This window comes from Syngnathus floridae, unplaced genomic scaffold (genome assembly GCF_059516105.1).
Source record: "Syngnathus floridae isolate MCC-2025c unplaced genomic scaffold, RoL_Sflo_1.0 HiC_scaffold_132, whole genome shotgun sequence".
Taxonomy (NCBI): Eukaryota; Metazoa; Chordata; class Actinopteri; order Syngnathiformes; family Syngnathidae; genus Syngnathus; species Syngnathus floridae.
In genome coordinates this window covers 52,755-61,508 of record NW_028284158.1, presented here as the reverse complement: position 1 = coordinate 61,508, position 8,754 = coordinate 52,755, and the positions used below count along the sequence as shown (strand labels likewise).

Genomic DNA, 8,754 nt, shown 5'->3' with positions numbered 1-8,754 from the left:
CTATGTTGCGTGATGCAGTTTTGAAGAACCAAATGCATTTATTCAATGAATAAGTCAAGCTAGTTCTATGTTTATGATGTTGTAAGTTACGGTACCGATTGAAGTTGAGTTCGAAGCCAGTGGAAAACAGCGCTGCGTTTGTGCTCTCCAGGTACAAATGTTGTGATCTCTGACTGACGACCGGGCGAGACTCGAGTAAGAGATGTCCAAACGAGCTCCGGCAGGGCGGGCCAAGGCGGAGCGAACGGACGCCCTTCAGGCCGCCAATGACGAGCTGAGAACCAAACTGATGGACGTCCAGTTAGAACTTCAGCAGGAGAAGAACAAGGTGAAAACCTCAACAGACAGACACTGCCTGCCTCCCTGCCTGCCTCCCTGCCTGCCTCCCTGCCTGCCTCCCTCCCTCCCAGTTTTCCCGATGTAGATTAGACATGCGTGTGCCATGACTGTGTCAGCCTACATCAACAAATGCACCGAGGACGTCAGCACCACTAAGAATATCATCACCCGGGGCAACCAACGACCCTGGATGACTGAGGAGGTACGTCAAACGCTACGAGCGCGGAACTCTGCCTTCAAGTCTGGCGACAAGGAGACACTGAGGACAGCGAGAGCCAACTTGAACCGTGCCATCAGGATAGCGAAGCGAGACCGCAGTCGAAAATTTCAGGATCGTTTCCACGACGTCAAAAACATCAGGAGTATGTGGCAAGGCATACGGGCGATTACAGACTACAACTCACCCTCCCCCCCTCCGGTGGGTGTAGTTGATGCTGACTTTCTAAATGGTCTAAATAACTTCTTTGGGAGGTTCGAGGCACTAAACGGCACTCCAGCAGTTAAAACTGTCCCCCATCAGGAAGAGGAGGTACTCTGCCTTGACTCCGCCGATGTGTTGAAGACCCTGAGGAGAGTCAACCCCTGTAAGGCCCCTGGCCCCGACAACATTCCTGGGCGTGTGTTCAGGGAATGTGCAAGTCATCTGGCTGGGGTCATCACAGACATTTTTAACACCTCGCTGGGCCAAGCCACAGTGCCGGCGTGCTTTAAGACTGCCTCCATCATTCCGGTGCCGAAGAAACCTCAAATCACCTCATTTAATGATTACCGGCCTGTTGCACTGACTCCGGTTATGATGAAGTGCTTCGAAAGGCTGCTTAAAGGTCACATCGTTTCCAGACTCCCCCTATTATTTGACCCGTTCCAGTTTGCCGACCGGCAAAACCGCTCCACTCAGGACGCCATCTCCTCCGTTCTTCACCTGAGCCTGGCTCACCTGGAGGAGAAGAACACCCATGTGCGGAGGCTGTTCCTGGACTTCAGCTCAGCGTTTAACACCATCATCCCACAGCATCTGGTAGGAAAATTGGAACACCTGGGCTTCAACACCCCCCTTCGCAACTGGCTGCTAGACTTCCTCACCAACAGACCTCAGTCAGTCCGGGTCGGACAGAACACCTCTGATGTCATCACCCTCAGCACAGGCTCCCTTCAGGGCTGCGTCCTGAGCCCCCTGCTGTGCACCCTGATGACACACGACTGCGTCCTCAGGTTCACCACCAATCACATCGTGAAGTCAGCAGACGACACAACGGTGGTGGGGCTCATCAGAGACAACAACGACCTGGACTACAGAGAGGAGGTGGAGCAGCTGGTGGGCTGGTGCAGAGAAAACAGCCTGATCCTGAATGAGGAGAAGATGAAGGAGATCATCGTCGACTTCAGGAAAAAACAGCCTCACCACGCTCCACTGATCATCAACAGCTCAGCTGTGGAGGTGGTCAGCACCACCAAATTCCTGGGGGTCCACATCACAGAAGACCTCACCTGGACTATGAACACTACGGCACTGGTCAAGAGGGCACAGAAGCGCTTGTACTTCCTGCGGAGGATGAGGAGAGCCCACCTGCCCCCACCCATCATGAGGACGTTCTACAGGAGCACCATAGAGAGCATTCTGACAAGCTGTCTCTCTGTGTGGTGTGGAGGCTGCACCGCCTCCGATTGGAAGAACGTGAGGAGAGTGGTGAGGACAGCAGAGAGGATCATAGTAGGGGCTCCTCTTCCCTCCATTCAGGACATTTCATCTCAGCGCTGCATGTCCCGTGCCCGTAACATCATCAATGACCCATCACACCCCCACCATGGACTGTTCTCCCTGCTGCCCTCTGGGAAGAGGTTTGCAGCATCCGCTGCAGGTCCACCAGGTTCTGCAACAGCTTTTTCCCTGCTGTCATCAGACTGTTGAACACTAGAACTGTTGAGCTCTAAACTGAACTCTGCATCACACATTCACAGAACTGTACTTTATGACACTACGGACCTCTATCTTGCACTATCTCGCACTACCAACTTTACTGAACTTGTATAAACCCTTTAAATAGAAGTTTAATACATGGTTTAGCATTCCTCTGCACACTCTTGAATACTGTTTTGCCTACTTGCACTATTGCATAATTATCACTGCTGCACTTTATACTTATTTTTAATATATATATATATATATATATATATAGTATATATGTATATATATATATTTTCATAGGGTATGTTACTTCTATTCAACTGCAATATCACTACTTTGTTGTAAGACGTATGCAACGGAATTTCGTTTTGTATGCACCATGTGCAGACAAGATGACAATAAAGTTTGTCTAAGTCTAAGTCTAAGTCATGTCAGGTCAGCTGTCTGGAGAGAGAGAGAAGTCAGGACCTGCGGGCGGAGCACCACCGTGCCACCGCCGCCATGACGGAACTCAAAAGCAAACTCCATGAGGAGAAGCAGAAAGAGTTAGCCATTACCAGGGAGACATTACTGCGGCAGCATGAAATGGAGCTGATGAGAGTGATCAAAATCAAAGATGGAGAGATCCAGCGACTGAATGCCTTGGTCCTCAGCCTGAGGGACGGCTCCATGGACAAGGTGATCCGCTCTATCCGTGTCTGACTATCCGCACGCCACGTCGGGCTTCGATGCGGCCGCTACCGTATTGTGTAGCTTGTCCCCAGTAAGCGTCGCGGCGCTCCGTTGCGGTCTCAACGGCCCGGTGTGGCGCAATGTCTGCTCAGGTGAGGAGGGGGGGCGCTTTGCTGGCGGAGGTGGAGGAGACGCGGCGGTGTCGGGAGACCGAGCGGTGTCGCCTCCACCAGGAGCGCGGAAGAAGCCCTGGCAGCGGCCCAGCAGGCCTGGCAGTCCCGAGCGGCCGAGCTCCGATCGGCTCATCACCAGCATCGGGAGGAGCTGAGCCGAACCAAGAGAGACTGCGAGAGGGAGATCCGCCGACTGGTAGGACTGATCAGATGCGCGGTGCGTGGCTATGTTCCCAATTTCGTTGTATACCTGCAGTGCAATGACACCTAAGGCATTCTATTCTATTCTATTTCACAAGAAGAAAATGTCCGGTTGCTCGCTTCGCTTTTGTCACAGCAAAGGTGTTCTAGTCGATTCCAGAAAAAAATTGGCCGGTTGCTCTCTTTGTTTTTGTCACAATTCTGGCAAATGAGTTTGCCCGCCTGCCTGAGCGCTCCCCGTTTGTACATCCAGACGGATGAGATCAAGCTGAAAGACAGAGCGGTTAGTGTTTTGGATGAAGCCCTGGGGCCGGCCACGTCCACCGCCTTCAGCTGCAGACTCAGGCTGCCGAGCAGCAGATCGCTGCCCTGAGGGATTCCCAAAGGGCGGGCCTAAACTACCCTGGAAGTGGGGTCAACGCCGCTACTAGCAATCCTCTTCATTGCGTAAGCCACCTCATCACACACTTGCAGTACGCATGACTTAGTTCGTTGCTGGAGGAAGGTAGCACAAAAACAGTTTTGAACTTTGAACGAGTGCTTGTGTGTGTGTGTTGCGGGGCGTTTTCAGTCTCAGGAGGATCGGGACACGCGACGGTTTCATCTGAAAATCGCTGAGCTCAGCGCAGTCATCAGGAAACTGGAGGATCGAAACGCCCTGCTTTCTGAAGAGCGCAATGAACTGGTAATTTATTGACGGCACGCTTGAAGGTTTGCGCTACGTTTGATGCGCGCCATCCAGCGAGGCACCCATTGCGCTTGCTTATTAGTTGAGCGGCGCGGCGAGTCGGTTGCCTGGTAGATGTCTTTTATTGGGAGCCAAAGCCACGATTCCGTTCAAACCGATGCAAAAGGAATGGATACGTTCTGGCCCGCGTGTTGTGCGTCTTTCACATCCCGCACTTCATGCTTGCAGCTAAAGCGACTGAGAGAAACAGAAAGCCAGTTTCTGCCACTCCTGTACAAAAACAAACGCCTGAGCAGGAAGAATGAAGAACTCTCGCTGGTGCTGTGTCGCCTTGAAAACAAAGTGCGCTTTGTCACCCAGGAGAACGAGGAGATGGCAAGCTTGGTAAGTCGACGCGGACAACGGCGGCGTGCCAACAGAGTCCACTGCATTTGTGTTCCACAGAGAAGGCCTAGTTCGCTCAATGACCTGGACCGCGGTTGCGGCCAGCAGGACGGTGAAATGGAGTTCCTTCAAGTTGTGGAGCAGCGGCACATCATCGACGACTTGTCCAAGGTCTTCAGGCAGGCGACTCGGTGCACGTACGGCAGCGCCGCGCTCGCTCGCTGTCGCCAGGAAACCTTTTCCGTCCAAAGCTTGGCCGGCGGCCGCCATCCAAAAAATTGGCCCCTTAAATTCCGACCTTTCAAGCAGGAGCATTGTGCGCACGCGTTTGAACACGCTTTAGACTTGTTTTGCCGTTTTCAGCAGCTCAAAGCTCCCGTTTTGTCAGCGCCTTTGCCACTCGCTGTGCGCTGAAAACGACGGACTTGCCCGGCTGCTCAGCCCGTCAACCATGAGCCGCGAGCGCGGCGTCATTGTCCGTAGGCAGCTAGTGGCAAAATGCACCCTGTTAGAGTTGCGCTCGCTCCAACTTATTTTGCAAGAACCACACGGGAGACAAGTAAGTTCTTTTGGACACCTGCAGGTGGAGAGTCCATCCGTTGTACGAATGAAGTCTGACTCTCGGCTCCTGCACGAGCATTTTAATTAAGAGAAACAGGGTGGGTGTAAGAGTGGATTGAATAGAGGAAGCCCTTGACCTCTAGTCAAAACATAGCAAGGGGTGTTTTACGACTTTGTGTAGGAAGGGATAAGCGATAGGGATAAATAAGGGATAAATAATATTATTTATTACAGGTCGCAGTCAAAGTCAAAGCAACACAATGATACGATAAAGATAATCTGGAAAACCCTGACACACCCTGTAGTTGTCACTTTTGGAAAAGACGAGCGTCCCTCCAATCATCGCCGGTGACGTGTTTTTCAGGCTCTGGAGACAGGAGCTCATGTCAGAAATGTCATTGTGAGTCGCGTTTGTTTCTGCGCCGGAGCCGTTCGTTCCCTTTGCATCCAAAGAATCTCAAAGGCGGATTATTTGTGTCGACAGGAGAGAGATTTGCTGCTACGATACCGACGTCGAGAATCTCTGAGGAGGAACAAAGCGTGAGGTCCTGCAAGGTGAGTCTGTTTGTTTGCGGCTGCTTGGTGTTGCGCAAGATGAAATGGCCTTTTTCTCGCTATCGTTCCTCTCGTCGATTCATCGTGAGGTGTCGCTTCAGTTTGTTCAGAGAGATGTTTGCTTCCGCGCCCGCAGGTCATCGAAACATTTTACGGCTACGACGAAGACGTGTTGGTGGACTCGGACGGATCGTCCTTGTCTTTTCACACCGACAGAACCCCCGACACGGAACCCGAAGAGGTAGCCCGCCATTTCTGCCAGCGTATTGGCACCAAACATTCCTCTTCAGCCTGGAATCGGACTCGTCTTTGCGTCGCGGGTGCTTTGTCGCCGGTCTGACTGATTCTGGTACTAGTGCTGTGTTGCATTGGTGTGTGCATGAAGAGGCGGAGCTTCGCTACCGCCAGCTGACGCAAGAATATCAAGCGCTGCAACGAGCCTACGCTCTGCTAGCCCAGACCAGCGAAAGGGGACTACGACGCCGAGAAGGAGATCAAGGTGGCGCCCCTTCCCGCAACCCCCGGCCGGGTCGCAGCCTCCCCGTTCTCACCCAGCCTCGGGTGTTCTCTGGTCTGAAAGGAGGAGGAGGAGCCTCCCTCCTCCTCCTTTCAGACCAGAGAAAAGCTGATGGTAGAAATGGGTCACTATCAAAGCAGAGTAGCAGATCTGGAGTCAGCGCTGAAGCAACAAGGACAGGTAAGCTCATCAATGAGCACACCTTTTTCTCAGACAAAATAGCTACATTCTTCAGTCACTCATCCGTCTGGCATTACTGGACCAACCCCCCCCCCCCCCCCCCCCCCCCGAACGTGGCTGGGAAAATGCGGAGAAAAGCAAATGTCATTTTCCAGTCAACCAAAGAATTTGTGGATGAAAATGACACAACATTCCAAAGCTGTCCACGCGTTTGTCTCTTCTAGAATGTCAAGTGGGTGGAGGAGAAGCAGCTGCTGCGTCAGAGCAATCAGCAGTTGGCCGAAAAGGTGACGGAAAGAAAGGCGCTGGGCGGAGTCGCTTGGCGTCACACCTGTCGGGAAGCCCCGCAGATGAGGTCTGACTGTCTTTTCAGGTCAGGCGGATGGAGGCGGAAGAAGCGCGTCTGAAAGAGCACATCCAGGATATCCGAGACCAAAACGAACTGCTTGAGTTCCGCATCCTGGAGCTGGAGGTGGGAAGACTCGCACAAGCGTGTTGAGGCCAGAGATGTGACGGACGGACGGACGGACGGACGGACGGATGCATGCCTCTGCCTTTCAGGAGAGGGAGTGGCGCTCCCCCGTCATGAAGTTTCTGCAAGTCCGTTTCCCAGACGGCCTCAGCCCTTTGCAGATCTACTGCGAGGCCGAGGGCGTGAGCGTACGTAAGGCGTCCCTCGCAACCCTAACCTTAACCCGAGGTCCCAGAACACCTTACATTGCTCCTTGCGCCTTTCCCCCGGACATCGTCATCAGTGATCTGATGAAGAAGCTGGACATCCTGGGCTATAACGCCGTAAGTGTATGTCGAACTCCTTATGTTCGCACTCCACGAGACTCGGCGGCTCAAATGTGACTTTTGGAAGGCTTTGCGCTGAAAGAAGCTTGTTGACGCTGTGCCTTTGGGCTCTTGCAGAATCTCACCAACGAGGAGCAGGTGGTCGTGATTCACGCCAGGACCCTTCTCACCCTAGCCGAGAAGGTAACGCGCACGTCCACGCACGCTCTCGCATTCTGCTTATGTGACAGCAGCCTTTCCTCAGTGGTTAGAATACATCAAAGTGACCAAGTCAGCACTTCAACAGAAGATGTTGGACATTGAAAGTGAGAAGGTAGACAGACACGCGACATCAGCCAAGGGGAACTCCGGCAATGTGCCCCAACAATTCTGACCTTGAGCTGTGCTAGGATATGTTCTGCAAGCAGAAGGGCTACCTGGATGAAGAGTTGGACTTCAGGAAGTGTTCCATGGACCAGGCTCATAAGGTAAGCCGCCCTCAAATCTCCCGCCGGACCACTGATGGACGAGGATTGCGGCCCAGAGGATCCTGGAGCTGGAGGCCATGTTGTACGAGGCGCTACCGCAGCGGGACTGCCCTGCCACGGACGGCGAAAAAGCCAGCCACGCTGGCGTGAATGACGTGCTGACGGCGGATCAGAGAGAAGAGCTTAGGAGCGCCGTGGACCAATGGAAGCGAGCCCTGATGTGCGAGTTGAGGGAGCGCGACGCTTGCATCCTCCAAGAGAGAATGGATCTGCTGCACAGCGCGCAACAGGTAAGGGCCCAAAGCCAGCCCGGCACTTACTTGCACGCTTACTGGCTTTTGAATGCCACTTTCCATTTGTCCGTCCTAGAGGAACAAAGAGCTGAAAGAATTCATCGAAGCTCAGAAGAGACAAATCAAACAATTGGAGGAGAAGTTTCTGTTTCTCTTTCTATTCTTCTCCTTGGCCTTCATTCTGTGGCCCTAACACCAGCTGGTGAGTGAGCTCCAGCGGCACCGCACTCGACACCTCCGATACACTGCCAGCCGGTCTCAGACGTTGGCAGACGCTCCGATGCCAACGTATACCCCCCGCCACGGTGACAGAGGCACCGCGTCACACCGGCGCTCATCCAATCAGAAGGCAGGAAAAGCAAATTCACATGCAGGGCACTTTTGAACCAGAAGAGAGCGCCACAAAAAACGGTTGTTGCCCCAAACGCGCACTAAAAAGGGTCAGAATAACAAGAGTCCCACTGGCCAGCCGGGGCCACCCGTCCAGCTGTTTCTTCAGGGGGGAAAAAAATTGGAGTCACCGGTGAGTACATTTTGCATTTAGCTCTGCTTTTCTGCTTCTGTCTTCAAGTGTGTGGCATCCTGCGATCAAAGAGTCAGCCAACCCCAAAGCGGTTGACCTCAACGTCCCACCACCATGCCTACCAGAGCAGGTGACGTGATGCTTTGGACATCCTTCCGTCTCAGATGCCCAAAAGTACTCTTTGCCACATCTGCGGCAATACGGTGTCTTTTCAAAGGTGCAAATAAATCCAGCGTGGGCGGAACACGCACGTCTTCGGTTTTTCCCGCTTTGTTTGTGTGACAGCTGTTGTGAAAATTTTATACAAATAAAGTTGTATAGTACAGGTTTGGCCAAGCCGCAACTCCCGAACCGCATGCGGCTCTTTTATGTTCATATCAACATTTGTGTGTGTGTGTGTGGGGGGGGGGGGGGGGGGGGGGGGGGGTTGTACGTGTTGGCTTCACTTGAGTTCAATTTGGTATTTTGGTCAAAAGCGCATGTGGTGAAATTCCACA

The 8,754-nt window shown here is 53.0% G+C and overlaps 1 pseudogene; it reads left to right on the top strand.

Annotated features, from left to right (window-relative positions):
* The first annotated feature begins 202 nt into the window (after window positions 1–202).
* Window positions 203–8,428, top strand: LOC148377533 (janus kinase and microtubule-interacting protein 3-like; annotated as a pseudogene).
* The last annotated feature ends 326 nt before the right edge of the window (window positions 8,429–8,754 follow it).